This window comes from Pristiophorus japonicus, chromosome 9 (assembly GCF_044704955.1).
Source record: "Pristiophorus japonicus isolate sPriJap1 chromosome 9, sPriJap1.hap1, whole genome shotgun sequence".
In the NCBI taxonomy this organism is placed as follows: Eukaryota; Metazoa; Chordata; class Chondrichthyes; family Pristiophoridae; genus Pristiophorus; species Pristiophorus japonicus.
The window spans coordinates 43,002,830-43,026,165 of record NC_091985.1 but is presented as its reverse complement, the minus strand read 5'-3'; positions in this window follow the sequence as shown (position 1 = coordinate 43,026,165).

Genomic DNA, 23,336 nt, shown 5'->3' with positions numbered 1-23,336 from the left:
GGGCGAGGAAGAGAGATCGAGGCAGAGAGAGAGGGAGAGGGGAGAGAGAGGAGGAGGGAGATTGAGAGGGAGAGGGAAAGAGGAAGGGAGAGAGAGATAGAGGGGAGAGGGTGGAGGGAGAGAGGGTTAGAATGGGAGAGGGTGGAGGGGGAGGGAGTGGGATGAAGGGGGATGGAGTGGGAAGGAAAGAGAGAGAGAGAGGGAGAGAATGGGTAGAGGGGAGAGAGAGGGGGAAGAGGGAAGGAGGGAAAGAGGGAACGAGAGGGTGAGGGTGAGAGGGTGGGAGAGAAAGAGGGTGAGAGAGGGAGTGAGGGAGAGAGGCAGGGAGTGAGTGAGGGAGTGAGGGGGAGGGAGAGGTGGAAGTGGGATGGAGAGAGGGACAGAGAGGATGGGAACGAAAGGGTGAGAGGGAGAGCAGAGAAGGAAGAGAGGGGTAGGAGAAGAAGGGAAGGAAGAGAGGGAGGGAGAGGAGGTGAGAGTGGGAGGGAGAGGGAATGAGAGAGGGAGTGAGGGGCAGAGCTAGAGGGAGGGAGAGAGAGGGAGGGAGATGGGGAGGGAGATAGCGAGGAGAGAGGGAGAACGGGAGAGGGTGTGAGGATGAGGGGGTGGGTGTAATGTCCTGTCCCTGTAGTACAGATTCACACGAGGCACATACTGAAGTCAAGGTCACTCAGGACCTGCACCTTTAATACACAGCTCTCGAATGCTACACTTGCCTGAGACCTGTCCTTATATACCTGTCTGGGACAGGTATCCAGTGCACCCCTGGTGGTAAGGTAAGCTTGTGGTTAAAGGTCATCTCTGGTTACAGTCATGTATAGCATGTTAAGATACAGTTATGTACAGTAGTGTGAGATACATGACATCACCCTCCCCCAAGGTCTTATTGTCTTCATAGGTTCAGTCTCTCAGGTGGTCTACGCTCTCGCGTGGAGCGTCTTAGTTGAGGTTCAGTTGTTTGCCTTGGTGCCTGTTGTTCTTTCGGGGTGATTGCTGGTATCTCGCCTGAGCTGTCTGTTTCGTTCAGTATGATTGTTGGTGTCTCGCCTGGGCTGTCTGTTGGGATCGCCCTTTCTTCAGGTTGTTCCCTCTGTCTGTCCACCAGGTGTGTGTGAGTTCCACATTGTTGTCTGCCTCTGGTTCAGCAGTGTTGTTGGTAAATCTACTTTTGACTTGGTCTACATGCCTCCGGCAGGTTTGGCCATTGTCCATTTGTACCACCAGTAGCCTGTTTCCTTACTTGTCTGTTACTGTCCCTGCAAGCCATTTGGGACCCCTGCCATAGTTTGTCCCCTATCTCATTCCACCTCCCCCTCGAATTTCGGTCAGAGTACTCGGTTAGCTTACGGCGCTTTGCCTCAACGATTTCATGCATGTCTGGGAGGATTAATGAGAGCCTTGTCTTTAAGGTCCGTTTCATTAATAGTTGCGCGGGGGGGAACTCCAATCAATGAATGCGGACGAGATCTGTAGGCCAGCAGCAGTCGCGACAGGCAGCCCTGCAGCGTGGGACCTTGGATTTTGAGAATGCCTTGTTTAATGATCTGCATTGCTCACTCCGCCTGGCCGTTGGAGGCCGGCTTGAACAGTGCCATCTTAACGTGATTTATGCCGTGGTCACTTATAAAATCTTGAAATTCTGCGCTGGTGAAGCACGGACCATTATCACTGACCAATATGTCAGGAATGCCGTGCGCTGCAAACATGGTTCCAAGGCTCTCCACAGTGGTGGAGGTGGTGCTCGAGTTTAAAATGGTGCATTCAATCCACTTAGAAAATGCATCTACAACTACGAGGAACATTTTGCCCATGAATGGGCCCGTATACTCTACGTGCACCCGCGACCACGGTTTGGTGGGCCAGGGGCTCAGGGGGGCCTCCCTGGGGGCATTACTGAGTTGGGCACAAATGGTGCACTGTCGGACGCAGAGCTCCAATTGCACGTCAATGCCAGGTCACCAGACGTGGGATCTGGCTATGGCCTTCATGAGAACGATCCCCGGGTGCTCGCGGTGGAGCTCCTGACAAATGCCTCTCTGCCTCGCAAAGACATAACTACTCGGCTGGCCCACATCAGGCAGTCTGCTTGAAGTGACAGCTCATGCATGCGCCTATGGAAAGGTTTGATCTCCTCAGGGCAGGCATCGTGAGCCTCTGCCCAGTCACCGGTTAGGACGCATCTTTTTACTCGGGATAACGTGGGGTCGCTGGTCGTCCAGGCTCTGATTTGGCGAGCCGTCATAGGCTAACCTGTGGACTCAAAGGCATTGATTGCCATGACTATCTCACAGTCCTGTTCGTCAGACCCTTCCGTGGTCGCCAGAGGTAGCCTGCTAAGCGCGTCGGCACAATTGTTTGTGCCTGGTCTGTGCCTTATGGTGTAATCATAAGACGCCAGCATGAGTTCCCACTGTTGAATGCGCACCGAGGCGTTGGCGTTTATTGCCTTGCTTTCGGATAGTAGGAACGTGAGGGGCTTGTGGTCAGTTTCTAACGTGAACTTGGCCCCGAAAAGGTATTGGTGCATCTTTTTGACATCGTACACGCACGCGAGCGCCTCCTTCTCCACCATTCCGTATCCGCGCTCCGCCCGCGAAAGTGACCTGGAGGCATAAGCTATGGGTTGTAATTTACCCGCACTATTGACATGTTGTAAAACGCACCCGACCCCATATGCTGACGCATCACATGTAAGAACTAGCTTTTTACCTGGATCAAAGAAAGCCAAAACACTGTTGGAACACAGAAGGTTGCGTGCCTTATTGAAGGCGCGTTCCTGGGCGTCTCCCCAAAACCAATCGCACCCCTTTCTGAGTAGCACGTTGAGAGGCTCCAGCAGCGTGCTCAAGTTCTGCATAAAGTTCCCAAAGTAATTGAGTCGCCCGAGAAAGGCGCTGAGACATTCCGGGACCTGGGTGCTAGGCGAATTGCTTCGGTTTTGGACTCTGTTGGGCGGATTCCACCAGCGGCAATCCTTCTGCCCAAAAATTCAACCTCGGGCGCGAGAAATAGGCACTTGGATTTCTTAACTCGTAGGCCTACCCGATCCAACCGCTTTAGTACTTCCTCCAAATTGCGGAGATGGGAGTCGGTGTCCCTGCCCGCGATAAGTATGTCGTCTTGAAATACAACCGTCCCCAGGATAGACTTGAGCAGACTCTCCATGTTGCGCTGGAATATAGCAGCTGCCGACCTGATGCCAAATGGGCATCGATTGTACATGAAAAGGCCTCGATGTGTGTTGATGGTGGTGAGTAGCTTGGACTCATCGGTCAATTCTTGCGTCATATACGCAGATGTGAGATCTAGTCTTGAGAAAAGTTTTCCTCCAGTCAATGTGGCAAATAAGTCCTTCGCTCTGGGCAGCGGGTATTGGTCCTGTAGGGAGACTCTGTTTATGGTAGATTTGTAGTCACCACAGATTCGTATGGATCCATCAGGCTCCATGACTGGGACGATGGGACTTGCCCAGTCGCTAAATTCCACAGGTGAGATAATGCCTTCCCGCAGAAGCCTGTCCAGTTCATGTTCAATCTTTTCCCTCATCACATGGAGCACAGCTCTAGGCTTTTGATGGACCGGTCTAGCATCCTGTGTGATGTAGATTTTCACTTTAGCCCCTTTGAAGGTGCCCACACCTGGCTGAAAGAGATGCTCAAACCGACTTAGAACTGTTGAGCAGGAGGTCCATTCCTCTGATGACATGGCGTGAACATCATCCCATTTCCAGTTTAGTTTTGCCAGCCAGCTTCTCCCCAGCAGTGCTGGGAGATCTCCGGGGACAATCCACAGGGGAAGTCGGTTCACTGTCCCTTTGTGTGTGACTGAGAGCATGGCGCTGCCGAGGACTGGGACAATTTCTTTGGTATAGGTCCTTAGTTTGGTGTCAACCCTTGTGAGTTTTGGTCTCTCTCTTTTGTGCGGCCACAGCTGTTCAAATTGTTGAGCGCTCATGAGAGGTTGACTCGCTCCCGTATCCAGCTCCATGTTGACGGGTATCCCGTTGAGTAGGACCCTCATTATTATTGGAGGCGTCTTGTTGTAGGAGCAGTGGCCAATTGATTGTGTTGACCCGCTGTACATCGGTGTCCCGGGTACTAACCCCACCGTCTTCTGGTCCGCTTTTTCACCCTTCTGATTCGTATACCAGCCGAGCTGCTGTTTTTCTGCACGTGCGGGCCAGATGCCCTGTATAATCGCAGTTTCTGCAAACAGCATGCTGAAATCGACACCCACTTGTTGAGTGCCTTCCACCACATCTCCAGCACAGACCGCTTCCATTGTTTCCAAAGGATGAGCTGCGTCTGGCTGATCTCTCTTGAGCTTCTCTCAGTTTGTAGTTGATTGCTCGCATTGTGGGTTGATGAGGTGTGAACGGCCGTTCATGTGGCCCTTGATGGCTTCTGGCGCCACTGCCTGCTGTTGAGGGCCTGCTCTCCTGCCTTTGTCTGTATGTGGCGGTAGCAGCTTGTTTCACGCTGTGAACCTCTTGTTCCAATGTTTCGTTAGTTGTCGTACCCGCAGTGTAGATCAACCTCGTTTCTTCTTCTCCTGCCAAGAATGTCTGTGCAACCAGTGCTGCTGCCTCTAGGGTCAAGATCTTGGTTTCTATGAGTTTTCGGAATATGCCTGCGTGGCCTATTCCTTGAATTAAAAAAGTCTCTCAGTACTTCTCTCCTTAGTTCATCGGAGAACTCACATAAGCTAGCCAACCTCCGAAGTTCCGCCACGAAGTCGGGTATGATCTGGCCCACATAGCGTCTGTAATTGTAGAACCTGTGTCTGGCCATGTTTAGGTTGCTCGCTGGCTTCAGGTGGTCTCTTACCAGTGTGTTCAACTCTTCAAACAACTTGCTTGCTGGTTTCTCGGGTGCCAGCAGGTCCCTCATTGAAGCGTATGTTTTCGAGCCACAGCTGATCAAGAGATGGGCTCTTCTCTTATCTGCCTTGTCGTTGCCTAACCAGTCTTTGGTTACAAAGCTTTGCTGGAGCCTTTCTATAAAATCCTCCCAATTGTCTCCAGCATTGTATTTTTCATCTGAGCCGTTCTTCGCCATTCTGTGGATTCTGTAATCCCGTAACTCGTCACCACTATAAAGTCCTGTCCCTGCAGTACAGATTCACATGAGGCACATACTGAAGTCAAGGTCACTCAGGACCTGCACCTTTATTACACAGCTCTCGAATGCCACACTTGCCTGAGACCTGTCCTTATATACCTGTCTGGGACAGGTATCCAGTGTCGCCTGCAAGTGCACCCCTGGTGGTAAGGTAAGCTTGTGGTTACAGGTCATCTCTGGTTACAGTCATGTATAGCATGGTGAGATACAATTATGTGCAGTAGTGTGAGATACATGACAGTGGGAGAGGTGGGTGGGGGATGGAGAGAAGGAGAGAGAAGGTGGGAGAGAGAGAGTGGGAGGGATGGGGAGGGAGAGGGAGGGAGGTGGAGCAAGAGAGGGAGAGCGAAGGGGAGGGGGAGAGAAAGGAAGAGAAGGATTAGCGGGGGGGAGGGACAGGGATTGGGAGGGAGAAGGAGGGAGTGGGAGGGAGAGATAGAGGGAGAGATAGGGAGAGAGATAGGGAGAGAGATAGGGAGAGAGATAGGGAGAGAGATAGGGAGAGAGATAGGGAGAGAGATAGGGAGAGAGATAGGGAGAGAGATAGGGAGAGAGATAGGGAGAGAGATAGGGAGAGAGATAGGGAGAGAGATAGGGAGAGAGATAGGGAGAGAGGGGAGAGAGGGGAGAGAGGGGAGAGAGGGGAGAGAGGGGGGGAGAGGGAGGGAGAGGGAGGGAGAGGGAGGGAGAGGGAGGGAGAGTTGAGTGGGAGGGAGGGAGCAGGAGGGTGAGGGAAGAGAGTGGAGAGAGGGAGAGAGAGTGGGAGGGAGAGAAGGAAGGAGAGAGAGAGGGAGGAGGGTGAGAGGGTGAGGTTGGGAGAGAGAGAGAAGGGGGAGGGAGAGAGTGAGGGAGAGAGTGAGGGAGAGTGAGTGAGGGAGTAAGGGGGAGGGAGAGGTGGGAAGTGGGTGGAGAGAGGGAGGGAGAGAGGGATAGGTTGGGATGGAGGGGGAGTGAGTGGGAGGGAGGGGATGGAGTGGGAGGGAGGGGATAGAGTGGGAGCGAGGGGGATGGAATGGGTGGGAGGGGGATGGAGTGGGTGGGAGAGTGAGAGTGGGGAGAGAGTGGGGGAGAGAGAGGGGAGAGAGAGGGAGAGAGAGGGAGAGGGAGGGAGAGGGAGGGAGAGGGCGGGAGTGGGAGGGCGAGGGAGGGAGAGATAGAGGGAGAGAGTGGGGAGAGAGGGGAGGGTGGGGCGAGAGGGGAAAGAGGGGAAAGAGGGAGGGAGAGAGAGTGAGAGGGTGTGAGGGTAGAGTGGGAGAGGGTGGGGAGAGAGTGGGGAGAGAGTGGGGAGAGAGAGGGGTGAGAGGGGAGAGAGAGGGGGAGGGAGGGGGATGGAGTGGGAGGGAGGGAGAGGGGTGTGAGTGAGGAGAGGGGAGAGAGTGGGGAGAGGGTGGGTGAGAGGGGGAGAGAGAGAAGCGAGAGGATGGGAGATGGAGAGATGGAGAGAGAGGGAGGGAGGGAGGTGGGGGGGGGGTAAGGGATGAGGGAGAGACAGAAGGAGAGGGTGGGAGGTAGAGGGTGGGAAGAAGAAAGGGAGGTAAGAGAGGGAGGAAGGGAAAAGATAGAGGGAGAGAGAGAGAGTGGAGAGGAGGAGGGAGAGAAGGAGGGGCAGAGAGGAAGGGAGTGGGAGGGAGGGCAAGAGGGAGGGAGAGAGGGAGAGAGAGTGAAGGGGAGGGAGAGGTGAGTGGGGATGGAGAGAGGGAGGGAGAGGGTGGGACGGCGAGGGAGGGGGAGAGAGAGAGCGCGAGGGAGGGAGAGAGAGCGGGGAGAGAGGAGGAGGGAGAGAGGGATAGTGGGAGGGAAAAGGGGGGGAGTGGGATATAGGGGCATGGAGTGGGAGGGAAGGAGAGAGAGAGGGAGAGAGTGGGTAGAGAGTGGGGAGAGGGGAAAGAGAGGGGAGACAGAGGGGACAGAGAGGGAAAAAGGGAGGGAGAGAGGGAAAGAGAGAGAGAGGAGATGAGTGGGAGGGTGAGAGGGTGGGTGTGAGCGTGAGTGAGAAGGAGGCAGAGAGTGAGGGAGAGAGTGAGAGAGTAAGTAAGGAAGTGAGGGGAGGGAGAGGTGGAAGAGGGATGGAGAGAGGGAGGGAGAGGGTGACAGGGAGAGAGGGATAGGAAGAGAGGGGGAGGAAGGGGGGCAAGAGAGGGAGGGAGAGGGAGTGAGGGGGATGGGAGAGGGAGGGAGCGAGGGAGAGAGAGTGGGGAGACAGAGGAAGAGAGGGGGGGAGAGAGAGTGGAGCGAAAGGGGAGAGAGGTGGGTGAGAGTGGGGAGTGAGAGAGGGAGGGAGAGAGGGAAAGAGGGAGAGGTGAATGGGGGATATAGAGAGGGAGGGAGAGGGTGGAAGTGATGGGGAGGGAAAAGGAGGGAGGGGGAGCACGAGAGAGTGAGAGAGGGAGCAGGGAGAGAAAGGGAGAAAGGGATAGAGTAATAGGGAGTAGGAGAGGGAGGGAGAACATAAGAACATAAGAACATAAGAATTAGTTTCAGGAGCAGGCCATCTAGCCCCTCGAGCCTGCTCCGCCATTCAACAAGATCATGGCTGATCTGGCCGTGGTCTCAGCTCCACTTACCCGCCCGCTCCCCATAACACTTAATTCCCTTATTGGTTAAAAATCTATCTATCTGTGATTTGAATACATTCAATGAGCTAGCCTCAACTGCTTCCTTGGGCAGAGAATTCCACAGATTCACAACCCTCTGGGAGAAGAAATTCCTTTTCAACTCGGTTTTAAATTTGCTCCCCCCATATTTTGAGGCTGTGACCCCTAGTTCTGGTCTCCCCGACCAGTGGAAACAACCTCTCTGCCTCTATCTTGTCTATCCCTTTCATTATTTTAAATGTTTCTAGAAGATCACCCCTCATCCTTCTGAACTCTAACGAGTAAAGACCCAGTCTACTCAATCTATCATCATAAGGTAACCCCCTCATCTCCGGAATCAGCCAAGTGAATCGTCTCTGTACCCCCTCCAAAGTTAGTATATCCTTCCTTAAGTAAAGTGACCAAAACTGTACGCAGTACTCCAGGTGCGGCCTCACCAATACCCTGTACAGTTGCAGCAGGACCTCCCTGCTTTTGTACTCCATCCCTCTCGCAATGAAGGCCAACATTCCATTCGCCTTCCTGATTACCTGCTGCACCTGCAAACTAACTTTTTGGGATTCATGCACAAGGACCCCCAGGTCCCTCTGCACCGCAGCATGTTGTAATTTCTCCCCATTCAAATAATATTCCCTTTTACTGTTTTTTTTCCAAGGTGGATGACCTCACATTTTCCGACATTGTATTCCATCTGCCAAACCTTAGCCCATTTGCTGAACCTATCTAAATCTCTTTGCAGCCTCTCTGTGTCCTCTACACAACGCGCTTTCCCACTAATCTTTGTGTCATCTGCAAATTTTGTTACACTACACTCTGTCCCCTCTTCCAGGTCATCTATGTATATTGTAAACAGTTGTGGTCCCAGCACCGATCCCTGTGGCACACCGCTAACCACCGATTTCCAACCCGAAAAGGATCCATTTATCCTGACTCTCTGCTTTCTGTTAGCCAGCCAATTCTCGATCCGTGCTAATACATTTCCTCTGACTCCGCATACCTTTATCTTCTGCAGTAACCTTTTGTGTGGCACCTTATCGAAAACCTTTTGCAAATCTAAATACACCACACCCATCGGTACACCTCTATCCACCATGCTCGTTATATCCTCAAAGAATCTAGTAAATTAGTTAAACATGATTTCCCCTTCATGAATCCATGTTGCGTCTGCTTGATTGCACTATTCCTATCTCGATGTCCCGCTATTTCTTCCTTAATGATAGCTTCAAGCATTTTCCCCACTACAGATGTTAAGCTAACCGGCCTATAGTTACCTGCCTTTTGTCTGCCCCCTTTTTTAAACAGAGGCGTTACATTAGCTGCTTTCCAATCCGCTGGTACCTCCCCAGAGTCCAGAGAATTTTGGTAGATTATAACAAATGCATCTGCTGTAACTTCCGCCATCTCTTTTAATACCCTGGGATGCATTTCATCAGGACCAGAGGGAGGGAGGGAGAGAAAGAGTGGGAGGAAGGGGAGAGGGTGGTGAGAGAGAGGGGAGAGAGAGGGGAGAGAGAGAGCGAGGGAGGGAGGGAGAGAAGGAGCGAGAGTACGAGCGAGAGAGCGGGGGAGAGAGTGAGGGAGAGAGTGAGTGAGGGCGGAGTGAGAGGGAGGGAGTGGTGGAAGGGGATGGAGAGGGAGTGGGTGGGAGGAGAGGGTGGGAGTGAGAGAGAGAGGGAGGTGGTGGAAGAGGGGGAGGGAGGGGGAGGAAGAGAGGGAGGGAGCGGGAAGAAGAGGGGGAGGGAGAGCGAGGGAGTGAGGGGGAGGGAGAGGTAGGAGAGGTGGGAGTGGGATGGAGGGGAATGGAGTGGGAGGGAGGGAGAGGGGTGTGAGGGAGGGAGAGGGAGGGAGTGGGGAAGAGAGTGGGATGAGAGAGGGGAAGAGAGAGGGGAAGAGAGAGGGGAAGAGAGAGGGGAAGAGAGAGGGGAAGAGAGAGGGGAAGAGAGAGGGGAAGAGAGAGGGGAAGAGAGTGGGGAGAGAGTGGGGAGAGAGTGGGGAGAGAGTGGGGAGAGAGTGGGGAGAGAGTGGGGAGAGAGTGGGGAGAGAGTGGGGAGAGAGTGGGGAGAGAGAGTAGGAGGGAGAGTGGGAGGGAGAGTGGAGGGAGAATGGGAGGGAGAGTGGGAGGGAGAGAGGGAGAGAAGGGAGGGAGAAGGGGAGAGAGAGGGAGGGGGGAGAGGAGGAGAGAGAGGAGGGGCAGAGAGGGAGAGAGAGAGGGAGGCAGGTAGAGAGGGAGGGAAAGGGAGGGAGAGTGCAAGGGAGAGAGGGAGGGAGAGAGGGAGGGAGAGAGGGAGGGAGAGGGGGAGAGAGGAGAGGGGGAGGGAGAGAGAGGGCCAGAGATGGAGGGAGTGGGAGGGAGAGGGAGGGAGAGAGAGGGAGGGAGATGGAGGGAGAGAGGGGGAGGGAGAGAGGGAGCGAGAGAGGGGAGAGAGAGGGGGAGGTGAGATTAAGGGAGAGATTGATAGAGTGGGAGGGGTATGGAGGGGTATGGAGGGGGAGGGAGTGGGATGGAGTGGGATGGAGGGGGATGGAGGGGGATGGAGGGGGAGGGAGGGGGAGGGAGAGAGAGGGAGAGGGCGAGAGAGGGAGAGAGAGGGAGAGAGTGGGGAGAAAGTGGGGAGAGAGTGGGGAGAGAGTGGGGAGAGAGTGGGGAGAGAGTGGGGAGAGAGTGGGGAGAGAGTGGGGAGAGAGTGGGGAGAGGGGAGAGAGGGAGAAAGAGGGGGAGGGAGGGAGGGAGAGAGGGAATGAGAGAGGGGATGAGAGGGTGGGAGAGAGAGTGTGAGGGGAGGGAGAGAGTGAGGGAGAGAGGGAGAGAGTGAGGGAATGAAGGGGAGGGAGAGGTGGAAGGGGGATGGAGAGAGAGAGGGGAGAGAGCGGGAGGGAGAGAGGGGAGAGAATGAGTGAGGGAATGAGGGGGAAGGAGAGGTGGGTGGGGATAGGAGAGAGGGAGAGTGAGAGGGAGAGGGTGGGAGGAGAGGGAGAGGGTGGGAGGGGAGAAAGAGGGGGAGGGTGAGAAGGAGGGAGATAGGAATAGAGTGGGGGGGGAGAGAGAGGGGTGTGAGGGAGGGAGAGGGATATGAGGGAGGGAGAGGGAGGGAGCGGGGATAGTGGGGAGAATATGGGGAGAGAGTGGGATAGAGTGGGAGAGAGAGGGGGTTGGAGAGACGGAGGGAGAGAGGGAGTGAGAGAGGCAAGGAGAACATCAGTATTGATTCTATAACAAAAGATGATAACAGTCTAAACAATTGCTGTTGCAATAAAGATACTAATTTGACCGCAAATGTTTTGCTGGTAGTGCATATATAATATATACATCAATAATTTTAATATGCAGATATACACATATTAAAATAATGTTAAAAAGTTACTCAAGTGACCATTGTAATTGGCCATATGGTCTGTGAATCTTTGAATCAATTTTGATCTTTCTCATTGGTTAAGTTAGTGTTTTCTTCTTTGATGTTAGCTATTTTGTACTGTTATTCAATAAATCTATTGCACAAATCCTTTCTCCTAGTATTAAACATCTTAAATAAAATAAAATTTCTACATAACGCACACATTAATAAATTCACCATGAAAAACTCACTATCTGGGCTCCAGCAACTGTGCTGTCCCTAAACAGCAGAACTTTGAACATCTAGGATGCCTGCTGCCCATTATATTCCATGACCTCCATCTGGACAGCTGAGGCCCCAAAATCCGAGACTAAATGAATATGGTCCCGAAGCAAAGAAACAAAATGTACACACACAGTTACAATTTGCAAAAGCTGCCATGCTTGTGCAAAGGATTGCACTACTTTCTTCATATAACAATCTTTGTGCTCCTGAGGCCCTGACCTGCTCCTGCTTACCCCCTCTATCCTTCAGAGTATTTGATTTGATCCCTGCAATTCTCTATGCCGCATTGGTGTTCCTGACTTGTACTGGATCAGAGGCTCCTGTCTATTTCCTTCCACTTTCTATGCTTCTGCTACCCCAGCTTCCACCTCTTCTAATGTATACAAAACTGATTAGCATCATAAATTTCATAAATGTAATTTTTACTGAGTTACTAAGATTTTTTTAAACAAAACAGAATATTATTTTTTTATTGTGCTGCTTTTAGATTGCTAACCAAAAATGTTATGCTGAAAGGCTTGGCAGGAAATAATGGATGAACTAATCCCACAGATCTTTGAATAGTTGTACTAGTAGTCACTGTGGAAAATGTCCATCACCCAGACTAAAGGAGAATGCATAATAGCTTGAAGAAAACTAATGTATTTTCTCACCATAATATAAATTGCCATAAAAACTTACTTCAGTCCAGTCTAGGAGTACATCCAAATTGATGTTAATCTTCTTAAAAATTGCCTTTATGCATTCAGATTTCAATTCGTCATTAAAAATACCTTGTACTTCATCATGAAACTGGTCATAATTCATGGGCTCTGGTAAGAAAACGTAGATACATTGCAAGTTGTCTGCATGTATAGTGTTTGCATAAACAACTTGTATATGTCATGTATAAAATAATAGCAGTTAATAACCAGAAGACTTTTTTTAAATAGAAAAAAATGATAATTATATGGCATTTTTCGTGATCACAGGACGTCCCAAAAATGCTTTACGGACAGTGAAGTACTTTTGAACTGTTGTCATGTCGGCAAGGCAGTAGCAATTTGCACACAACAAGGTCCCACAAACAGAGATTAGATAAATTACTACAGAATCTATTTTTGGCAGTGTCGGTTGAGGAATAATTGTTGGCTAGGACTCCAGGAGAACTCAACTGCTCATTTTCAAATAGTTCCTCCTCACCTCCACTTCTTTATTCTCCCTAGGCTTCCTCCCCCATCCATTACCTCCTGTCGAGTTATCCACACCCTCCTCCAGCCTTTTAACCCAACTTGGCCTGAATACTGGGCTTGGTCTTGACTCCTTAGATGCATTGTACAGGGAATCAGCTAATTTATATGTAATTTAATTTTAACAGAGGTATTTACCTAATAATTTTAAACGAGTAAACAACATTGTTAAAATAGCAGAGGAATTCCATAAGGAAGTGTTAACAGGTTCATCTGTTATTATCTCATAACATAATTTCACTTCATACAATGCACCAGAGGCATAGAAACATAGAAACATAGAAAATAGGTGCAGGAGTAGGCCATTCGGCCCTTCGAGCCTGCACCACCATTCAATAAGATCATGGCTGGTCATTCACCTCAGTAACCCTTTCCTGCTTTCTCTCCATATCCCTTGATCCCTTTAGCCATCATATCTAACTCCCTCTTGAATATATCCAATCAACTGGCATCAACAACTCTCTGCAGTAGGGAATTCCACAGGTTAACAACTCTCTGAGTGAAGAAGTTTCTCCTCATCTCAGTCCTAAATAGCTTACCCCTTATCCTTAGACTGTGTCCCCTGGTTCTGGACTTCCCCAACATCAGGAACATTCTTCCTGCATCTAACCTGTCCAGTCCCATCAGAATTTTATATGTTTCTATGGAATCCCCTCTCATCCTTCTAAACTCCAGTGAATACAGGCCCAGTTGATCCAGTCTCTCCTCATATGTCAGTCCTGCGAACCCGGGAATCAGTCTGGTGAACCTTCGCTGCACTCCCTCAATAGTAAGAACATTCTTCCTCAGATTAGGAGACCAAAACTGAACACAATATTCCAGGTGAGGCCTCACCAAGGCCCTGTACAACTGCAGTAAGACCTCGCTGCTCCTATACTCGAATCCCCTAGCTATGAAGGCCAACATACCATTTGCCTTCTTTACCGCCTGCTGTACCTGCATGTCAACTTTCAATGACTGATGTACCATGACATCCAGGTCTCGTTGCACCTCCCCCTTTTTCTAATCTGCCACCATTCAGATAATATTCTGCCTTCGTGTTTTTGCCACCAAAGTGGATAAACTCACATTTATCCACATTATACTGTATCTGCCATGCGTTTGCCCACTCACCTAACCTGTCCAAGTCCCCCTGCAGCCTTTTAGAGTCCTCCTCACAGCTCACACCGCCACCCAGCTTAGTGTCATCTGCAAACTTGGAGATATTAGATTCAATTCCTTCATCCAAATCATTAATGTATATTGTAAAGAGCTGGGGTCCCAGCACTGAGCCCTGCGGCACCCCACCATCACTACCTGCCATTCTGAAAAAGACCCGTTTATCCCGACTCTCTGCTTCCTGTCTGCCAACTAGTTCTCTATCCACATCAGTATATTACCCCCAATACCATGTGCTTTAATTTTGCACACCAATCTCTTGGGTGAGACCTTGTCAAAAGCCTTTTGAAAGTCCAAATACACCACATCCACTGGTTCTCCCTTGTCTACTCGACCAGTTACATCCTTAAAAAATTCTAGAAGATTTGTCAAGCAGGATTTTCCTTAATTAAATCCATGCTGACTTGAACCGATACCATAGAAACATAGAAACATAGAAACATAGAAACATAGAAAATAGGTGCAGGAGTAGGCTATTCGGCCCTTCTAGCCTGCACCGCCATTCAATGAGTTCATGGCTGAACATGCAACTTCAGTACCCCATTCCTGCTTTCTCACCATACCCCTTGATTCCCCTAGTAGTAAGGACTTCATCTAACTCCTTTTTGAATATATTTAGTGAATTGGCCTCAACAACTTTCTGTGGTAGAGAATTCCACAGGTTCACCACTCTCTGGGTGAAGAAATTCCTCCTCATCTCGGTCCTAAATGGCTTCCCCCTTATCCTTAGACTGTGTCCCCTGGTTCTGGACTTCCCCAACATTGGGAACATTCTTCCTGCATCTAACCTGTCTAACCCCGTCAGAATTTTAAACGTTTCTATGAGGTCCTCTCTCATTCTTCTGAACTCCAGTGAATACAAGCCCAGTTGATCCAGTCTTTCTTGATAGGTCAGTCCCGCCATCCCGGGAATCAGTCTGGTGAACCTTCGCTGCACTCCCTCAATAGCAAGAATGTCCTTCCTCAGGTTAGGAGACCAAAACTGTATACAATACTCCAGGTGTGGCCTCACCAAGGCCCTGTACAATTGTAGCAACACCTCCCTGCCCTTGTACTCAAATCCCCTCGCTATGAAGGCCAACATGCCATTTGCTTTCTTAACCGCCTGCTGTACCTGCATGCCAACCTTCAATGACTGATGTACCATGACACCCAGGTCTCTTTGCACCTGCCCTTTTCCTAATCTGTCACCATTCAGATAATAGTCTGTCTCTCTGTTTTTACCACCAAAGTGGATAACCTCACATTTATCCACATTATACTTCATCTGCCATGCATTTGCCCACTCACCTAACCTATCCAAGTCGCTCTGCAGCCTCATAGAATCCTCCTTGCAGCTCACACTGCCACCCAACTTAGTGTCATCCGCAAATTTGGAGATACTACATTTAATCCCCTCGTCTAAATCATTAATGTACAGTGTAAACAGCTGGGGCCCCAGCACAGAACCTTGCGGTACCCCACTAGTCACTGCCTGCCATTCTGAAAAGTCCCCATTTACTCCGACTCTTTGCTTCCTGTCTGACAACCAGTTCTCAATCCATGTCAGCACACTACCCCCAATCCCATGTGCTTTAACTTTGCACATTAATCCCTTGTGTGGGACCTTGTCGAAAGCCTTCTGAAAGTCCAAATATACCACATCAACTGGTTCTCCCTTGTCCACTCTACTGGAAACATCCTCAAAAAATTCCAGAAGATTTGTCAAGCATGATTTCCCTTTCACAAATCCATGCTGACTTGGACCTATCATATTACCTCTTTCCAAATGCACTGCTATGACATCCTTAATAATTGATTCCATCATTTTACCCACTACCGATGTCAGGCTGTAATTCCCTGTTTTCTCTCTCCCTCCTTTTTTAAAAAGTGGGGTTACATTGGCTACCCTCCACTCCATAGGAACTGATCCAGAGTCAATGGAATGTTGGAAAATGACTGTCAATGCATCCACTATTTCCAAGGCCACCTCCTTAAGTACTCTGGGATGCAGTCCATCAGGCCCTGGGGATTTATCGGCCTTCAATCCCATCAATTTCCCCAACACAATTTCCCGACTAATAAGGATTTCCCTCACTGCTTTCCAAATATGCTGCTATTTCATCTTTAATAATTGATTCCAACATTTTCCCCACTAGTGATGGCAGGCTAACCGGTCTATAATTACCTGTTTTCTCTCTCCCTCCTTTCTTAAAAAGTGGTGTTACATGAGCTACCCTCCAATCCATAGGAACCGATCCAGAGTCAATAAACTGTTGGAAAATGACCACCAATGCATCCACTAATTCTAGGGCTACTTCCTTAAGTACTCTGGGATGTAGACTATCAGGCCCCGGGGATTTATCGGCCTTCAATCCCTTCAATTTCCCTAACACAATTTCCCGCCTAATAAGGATTTCCTTCAGTTCCTACTTCTCACTAGACCCTCGGTTCCCTCGTATTTCTGGAAGGTTATTTGTGTCTTCCTTCATGAAGACAGAACCAAAGTATTTGTTTAACTGGTCCGCCATTTCTTTGTTCCCCATTATAAATTCACTTGAATCTGACTGCAAGGGACCTACGTTTGTTTTCACTAATCTTTTTCTCTTCACATATCTATAGAAGCTTTTGCAGTCAGTTTTTATGTTCCCAGCAAGCTTCCTCTCATATCTATTTTCCCCATCCTAATTAAACCCTTTGTCCTGCTATGCTGTATTATAAAATTCTCCCAGTCCTCAGCTTTGCTGCTTTTTCTGGCCAATTTATACACAACTCCCACGAGCATTTTCTGCCCTTTGGTATTCCGTAGCTCCACCCATACTGATCCCACATCATCCAAGCTAATGTCCTTCCTTACTTTTGCATTAATTGCCTCTTTAACTAGCAATGCCACCCCACCTCCTTTTCCTTTCTGTCTATCCTTCCTAAATGTTGAATACCCCTGGACGTTGAGTTCCCAGCCTTGGTCACCCTGGAGCCATGTCTCCGTGATGCCAATTACATCATATCTGTTAACTGCTATCTGCACAGTTAATTTGTCCACCTTGTTCCGAATACTCATCATTTTGAGGCACAGAGCCTTCAGGCTTCTCTTTTTCACATACTTTGCCCCTTTAGAATTTTGCTGTAATGTGGCCCTTTTTGCTTTTTGCTTGGGTTTCTCTGCCCTCCACTTTTACTTTTCTTCTTTCTATCTTTTGCTTCTGCCCCCATTCTAGTTCCCTCCGTCTCCCTGCATAGGTTCCCATCCCCCTGCCATATTAGTTTAACTCCTCCCCAACAGCACTAGCAAACACTCCCCCTAGGACATTGGTTCCGGTCCTGCACAGGTGCAGACTTTCCAGTTTGTACTGGTACCACCTCCCCCAGAACCGGTTCCAATGTCCCAAGAATTTGAATCCCTCCCTTCTGCACCATTGCTCAAGCCATGTATTCATCTGAGCTATCCTGCGATTCCTACTCTGACTAGCACGTGGCACTGGTAGCAATCCTGAGATTACTACTTTTGAGGTCCTACTTTTTAATTTAGCTCCCAGCTCCCTAAATTCGTATTGTAGGACCTCATCCCGTTTTTTTACCTATATCGTTGGTACCTATATGCACCACGACAACTGGCTTTTCACCCTCCCCCTTCAAAATGCCCTGTATCTGCTTCGAGACATCCTTGACCCTTGCACCAGAGAGGCAACATACCATCCTGGAGTCTCGGTTGCGGCCGCATGACACGTGTCTGTTTCAAAGGGGTACTATTGATTGAGGGTTAAATATTGGCCAGGACACCAGGGATAATTCCCCTGCTTTTCTTCAAAATAGTGCCATGGGATCTTTTATATCCACTTGAGAGAGCAGACAGGGCCTCGGTTTAATGTCTCATCCGAAAGACGGCACCTCCGACAATGCAGCACTCCCTCAGCACTGCACTGGTGTGTCAGCCTAGATTTATGTGCTCAAGTCACTGGAGTGGGACTTGAACCCACAACCTTCTCACTCAGAGATGTGTGTGCCACAGCTGACCGAAAACAAAAAAGGCACCTTCCAATAATTTGCACAAAATATGTGATTAGCTGGGAACCAGCCAAAGTTCCATTTCCACTGGAAACTACTTAAATGATTACTATTCATAGTAGCTGTGCAGCTTTGCTCACCGAAATCCGCCACCTTTTTTGTACTATCCACATCTTTTAGACTCTGTATGTGGACTGCGATCAGATCGTGGTATTTATCCAGACACCCCTTGAACATGGGCAACACGAATGGGTAATCCAGAACATGGTTCGATTCCTGCTTGAACGACATTTCGGCCTGAACGTCTTCACCTGTCCTTCGTATATTTTAGAAAAAGAGCATGGCTGTTCCACAATTTCCCTCCGCCTCCCTCCCCCGATTTCCCCCCCGCGGGGATTGAATACAATGGAGGCAGATGAAACTTCTCATGACACCAACGTGCATGCGGCCGTGACACAGGTCAGGACTCATTGACACACCTGAGCGCGTGGCGCGGCTCCCAGGTGCTGCCGCCGCCGCGTTCCGTTGCCCCGAGCAACCCGACATCTGTCGTCCAATCACAGAGCGGCCCGGTAAAGCCAGCAGCTGATTGTCACCATCTGTGACATCGGTGCCATTGTGTCGTACGGCCAGTCCACGTGGGACAGAAAGGTGAGCACAGCTTGTCCGCTTCATTCCCCTTGCCCCACCTACAGCTTTCTTGAGCATATCGCAAGTGTGCCTCTCGCAATATTTCAAAGGGGCCGAAATTGGCCCTTTTTTTAAGGGCCGTTACTAACGGGGCAGGTAAGGCCTTTCTGCCCAGGGGCAGGCGTTGTGTGCGGCCCGTCAACAATTGCCCCCGGGCAGGGGGGCGGCAGCAACGGGTTTCCACTGCGCCCTGCCTTTCCCGCCCCTTACCGCCCAGCGGGAGCACTGTCGGCGCCAGTCAATGCCCCCGACATCTTGGCAGGGCGCAATGTTCAATGTTGCGGGTGGCAGGGCGCTGCGGCCGCCCTTAAAGGGGAAGGTGTACTGCCGCGGCTGCCATTTTGTTTCAATTGTCGGTCGACTCCTGAGTTGCCCCAACAATTGCGACCACTGGTTCTGCCGGACCGACAATAGGCAGCCAGGCACTTGAATGCTGGGCCTCTGACCTGGCCGATCCGGAGGCCTCGCTGAGCCTCGCAGCGTCCCTCCCTTTTAAATGAATGGGAGAGATGTTGTTGACGTCATCACCTCGTCTTGCTACGCCTCCAACAGAGCCCAAAAGCGCTGGGAGGCATTTATAGATTTAAAGAGCGCAATTTCCTGCCCCCCGACGTGCAGTAATAATTTAAATAATTCAAATTATCCGCCCAGAACAGCGCCGAGGGCAATTTCCCACCAAAGGGGCGCAAACATTTTCAATGTACCACAAATATGATTCTAAATGAAGGACTTCAGTTACGTGGATAGACTGGAGAAGCTGGGATTGTTCTCCTTGGAGCAGAGAAGATTGAGAGGAGATTTGATAGAGGTGTTCAAAACCATGACGGTCTAGTCAAAATGGATAGAGAGAAACTGTTCCCATTGGCGGATGGGTCGAGAACCAGAGGATACAGATTTAAGGTGATTGGCAAAAGAACCAAAGGCGACATGAGGAAACACTTTTTTACACAGAGTATGGTTTGGATCTGGAATGTACTGGAAGGTGATAGAGGCAGATTCAATTGTGGCTTTCAAAAGGGAACTGGATAAGCACCTGAAGGAAAAAGAATTGCAGGGCTGCGGGGAAAGGGCGGGGGAGTGGGACTAGCTGAAGTGCTCTTGCAGAGAACCAACACGGGTGCGGCAGGCCGAATGGCCTCATTCTGTTGTGTAACCATTCTATGAAATTAAGATTGTTTACTCTCTTGGTGCTTGATGCTGTCCTGCACTATAAACCTGGCCTACTCATCTTGGTGACCAACCAGCGATAACTAAAAGGGCCATTAACCGGCACTAACATTATTACAGGCAAAATGTGCAACCTCTTTTACATCTGTTAAGTGTTTATATCTTCTTAAAAAAGCCCTGCACATTAAAGTTTCTTGCATGTGCAGCTGTGAGAACAGCTAAATTTCTAAAATGTAGTGACTAAATTCACTGTACAAGTTGCAGTTTGATACTCCATCATTAATTTTAAATCCTGAGCATATTTGTGGCAACATTTATTTCAAAAATTGCATCATGGGCTTATATCAAACTTCCCAATTAATATAAATTAAATTATTTAAAAATAAGTGTGATATTTTAAGATTTTACTTTAAGCTATCTGGATATAATAGAATATAAACAATTATTAAAGAACACATCTCAATATGAAACAACAATCAATGAGAAGATTAAAAAATATTATCTCTTGTACAGCATTTTCTTAACCGGATTATCTAGAATAATCATTAAGGGTAGCTAGTAATGCATGAACCAGGGGGCAGCATTAGCTCAGTGGTAGCACTCTCATCTCTAAGGCAGAAGATTATAGGTTTAATCCAGTGGCGTAGCTAAGAAAGGAAATTTGGGTGGTCCCCTGCTTATGGTAGATGGGCAATGATCACAGGTCTGGCGCCACGACAAATCATTTATACTATGTTGTACAGTTAATTCAAGTCACCACTTTGTTTTATATGCTTCTCCCTCCCAATCACCCCAACAGACATGTTGAAACATTTTAGAGACAGATACACAGGACAGTACATTTGGAGGTTTGGCCCACAGCCACACATGTTATCTGTCCCATTTTCTGGTGGTCAATCTCCCTTGTGGTCTGCTTTCTAAAGCTGGACTTCGCTAATGTGCTTGCGTCTGACTGCTAACTTGGGGGAAAGCTAAGCTACACTCCTTTACTGCAGCTGCATTTCGCCTGAGTAGCATTCACACAGGCTCAGATTTGAATGGACCTGGGTGTTAATTGGGTGGGCTGCAGCCCAACCAGGCCTACCTGTGCCTATGCCCTGGTTTAAACCCCACTCCAGAAACTTGAGCACGTAATCCAGGCTGGCATTTACTACAGCATTGAGGGAGGGCTACACTGTTGGAGATGCTTTCTTTTGGATAAGATGTTTAAGCATCAGTGATCTATAGCTGCAGCAATAAGCCTTTAGAATTTACCATCACAGTCTTCCATGGTCTGTAATTTTAAGTTGTCTATTAAGTTTAATAAATGCATTATTATTTTCTTTGGTTTAAATATCCCCTTATACTTTTAGTGGCATATATAAATATATTCTACATGGCAGGAAGCAATACTTTATGAGAAAATAACCACCAAATGACATTGGACCTAGTAATTCATTATCATCGCAGAACACTTAATTCAGGGCATTTAATTAGACAGTTCTGATAGAAGGTAATCGAACTGAACTGTTTCTCTCTGGACAGATGCTGCCTGACCTGCTGTGTGTTTCCAGCATTTGCTGTTGTTATTGGATTTAATTTCAGTTTAATAAGTACTCACTGAAAATTTTAATGTTTAACCTTCACTTTTAACAATAATTGTGTCAGCCTCTGAGGCAAAAGTTTGGGGGTTCAAGCCACATTCCAAAGACTTGAGCACGTAAAATAAGCTGACACTTCAGTGAAGTGCTGAGGGAGTGTTACACTGTTGGAGGCGCATTCCCTTGATGACACATTAAACTACGCAGGTGGACGTAAAAGAACAAGAGCAGAGGAATTCTCCCAGGTTTCAAGCAACATTTATCCCTCAACCAAAACCAGGAAAACAGATTAACAGATTCTTTATCTCATTGCTTTGTAGAACTTGTGTGTGCACATTGTCTGCCATTTTAGCCTCCATTGCAACAGTGGCTATCCTTCAAAAATTCTTCATCAGTTATGAAGTACTATGAGACATCCGAAGGTGAAATTCTTTCTTAATGTAGAAATTTCCAATTTTAAGCAAAACCAGAGAAAGGGAAAATATCACACATACAGGGTTAGATAAAGAAAAAAACGGGAAGTTTATGACAGATACTTGGAGAACTCGATACTGCAGAAACTCCAGAGGAATATAAGAAGTGCAGGGGTACAATTAAAAAAGAAATCAGGAAAGCAAAAAGGGAGCATGGAAGAATGTTGGCAAGCAAAATCAGGGAAAACCCAAAGATGTTTTACAAATACAGTAAAAGAGGATAATCAGAGAAAGAGAGGGAGCTATTGGAGACCATAAAGGAAATCTGTGTGTGGAGGCAGAAAACGTGGGTATGATTCTTAATAAATACTTTGCATCTGTTTTCACAAAAGAGAGGGGTGATGCAGACTTTGTAATGAGGGGAGGAGGCGTGTGAAATATTAGACAAGATAAACAAAGTGAGAGCGGAAGTATTAAGGGGCTTAGCAGCTTTGAAAGTGGATAAATCCCCAGGCCCGGAGGAAATGTATCCCAGGCTGTTAAGAGAAGCAAAAGAGGAAATAGCAGAGGCTCTGACTATCATTTTCCAGTCCTCTCTGACTACAGGTGTGGTGCCAGAGGACTGGAGGACTGCTAATGTTGTACCTTAGTTTAAAAAGGGAGCCTAACGTAAGTGGTAGGAAAATTATTTGAAAAGATCCTGAGGGACAGGATAAATCTTCATTTGGAAAGACATGGATTAATCAAGGACAGTCAGCATGGATTTGTTAAAGGAGGGTTGTGTCCGACTAACTTGATTGAATGTTTCGAGGAGGTAACCAGGAGGGTCAATGAGGGTAGTGCGTATGATGTAGTATATAGGGATTTTAGCAAAGCTTTTAATAAGGTCCCACATAGCAGACTGGTCATGAAAGTAAAAGCCCATGGGATCCAGGGCAAAGTGGCAAGTTGGATCCAAAATTGGCTCAGAGACAGGAAAGAAAGAGTATTGGTTGATGAGTGTTTTTGTGACTGGAAGGCGGTATCCAGCGGGGTCCGCAGAGCTCAGTGCTGGGTCCCTTGCTTTTTGTGGTATATATCAATGACATGGACTTGAATGTTGCGGGTATGATTAAGAACATTCTTATGTTCTTAAGTTTGCAGATGACACTAAAATAGGCTGTGTGGTTGATAAGGAAGAAGAAAGCTGCGGACTGCAGGAAAATATCAATGTACTGGTCAGGTGGGCAGAACAGTGTCAAATGAAATTCAATCCGGGTAAGTGTGAGATCTAACAAGGCAGGAGAATACACATTAAATGGTATGACACTGAAAAATTTAAAGGAACAAAGGGACCTTGGGATGCAATTAGCTGGAGTACTGCGTGCAGTTCTGGTCACCACATTACAGGAAAGATGTGATTGCACTGGAAAGGGTACAGAGGAGATTTACAAGAATGTTGCCTGGACTGGAGAATTCTGGCTATGAGGAGAGATTGAAGATGCTGGGTCTGATTTCTTTAGAACAGAGGAGGCTGAGGGGAGACCTGATTGAGGTGTATAAAATTATGAGGGGCCTGGATAGAGTGGATAGGAAGGACGTGTTTCCCTTGGCAGAGGGGTCAACAACCAGGGGACATAGATTTAAAGTAATTGGGGGGGAGGTTTAGAGGACATAGATGGGGAAATGTCATCACCCAGAGGGTGGTGGAGGTCTGGAACTCACTGCCTGAAAGGGTGGTAGAGGCAGAAACCCTCACCACATTTAAAAAACTCTTGGATGTGCACTTAAAGTGCCGTAACCAA